Source organism: Branchiostoma belcheri, unplaced genomic scaffold (genome assembly GCF_001625305.1).
Source record: "Branchiostoma belcheri isolate BF01 breed outbred unplaced genomic scaffold, Haploidv18h27 scaffold5, whole genome shotgun sequence".
NCBI lineage: Eukaryota > Metazoa > Chordata > Leptocardii > Amphioxiformes > Branchiostomatidae > Branchiostoma > Branchiostoma belcheri.
The window spans coordinates 2,466,168-2,467,532 of NW_017804131.1; the positions used below are offsets into that span (position 1 = coordinate 2,466,168).

A 1,365-nucleotide genomic window follows, 5' to 3' on the forward strand; every position below is an offset into this window, starting at 1 on the left:
CGGTGTGTGTGTGGGTGGGTGAGTTTGGTATAAGCGGTGTGTGGGTGGGTGTAAGTGGTAAACCATTAAATGTTTTAATGATACGATGTTATTCACCAATGACAAAGCAAAAAGCAATTATCATGAAGTAGTTTCTTTGTCGACGCTGATTCCAAAATCGTGTCTGTAGAAAATGCAATGAGTATTCAATGTACGCATTGTGGAGATGTAAAAAAAATGCACACGTATTCAGAAGCAAAAGCATGCTTTCACATGCATATCAGAAACATAATGAAAGACAGAGAAGCTTAGAGACGATGAGAGCACCTAGTGCGGACACGCAGCCTTGGAGGTTGATGGTGATTAAGGTTAGCAAACAATCCAAGAGACATCTAGCGTGGACGATGTGCCCTAATTACGGCATCACGCGTAGAAAATTTGTTATGTGGGTACTCAAGATGTCCAATTAGTCACGATCTTAGCAACCTGCCAATTAGCCCCAGGCAGCCTGAGATTGCGTAACTCGGACTACAACTAGCCCAGTTTCTGACTTAATATCTATGTGAAGAGAGAGAAATGAGGATTCGAGACAAATAAACGAACATCTTTCTACATGACGAGTAAGGGTAATAATGTTTGATACATGTATATAGTATATGTAAGCCTTTCTCTCTTTCTGTGTGTGTGTGTGTGTGTGTGTGTGTGTGTGTGTGTGTGTGTGTGTGTGTGTGTGTGTGTGTGTGTGTGTGTGTGTGTCTGTCTCTGTCTGTGTCTCTGTTTGTCTGTCTCTTTGTGCATGTGTCTCTGTCTGTCTCTCCCTCTGTCTGTCTCTCTTTCTCTGTGTGTCTGTCTTTCTGTCTCTTTCTCTGTCTCTCTCTGTCTCTGTCTGTCTCTCTGTCTGTCTGTCTCTCTGTCTCTCTTTCTCTGTGTGTGTCTGTCTCTGTCTCTGTGTGTGTCTGTCTCTGTCTCTTTATCTTTATCTCTATCTGTCTGTCTCTTTCTCTCTCTGTCTGTCTCTGTGCCTGTCTGTTTATGTCTGTCTGTCTGTCTCTCTCTCTCTAGTCTCTTTCTCTCTCTCTGTCTGTCTCTGTCTGTCTCTCTCTGTCTCTCTCTCTCTCTCATCTCCCCGCACGGAAGAGACTATGAGAGCGTACTGAAGCTGGCATCCAGGCTATCCCCTTTACCCTTCGCCCTGATGTTCATGAAACACAAGGAGTGTCACGTCTACTTCTCCTTTCTTGCCCACTCACGCCAGTCATGGGATGGGTTGTCTTGAGATCGAGGAATAAAACATTCTCTGAAGAACCACGGATAAAGAACAGAAAAACACCGCCTTTGAAGGGAATAAACCTCCGCCGGCGTCCGTTTATCCAGTGCACCCATGCG

General features: G+C 44.7%; 1 protein-coding gene across 1 annotated transcript in view; it reads left to right on the forward strand.

Moving 5' to 3' along the window:
* Positions 1-1,365, forward strand: part of LOC109479644 (octopamine receptor-like) — a 5,455-nt gene that overhangs the window by 2,306 nt on the left and 1,784 nt on the right. The gene's annotated exons all lie outside the window — the stretch shown is intronic.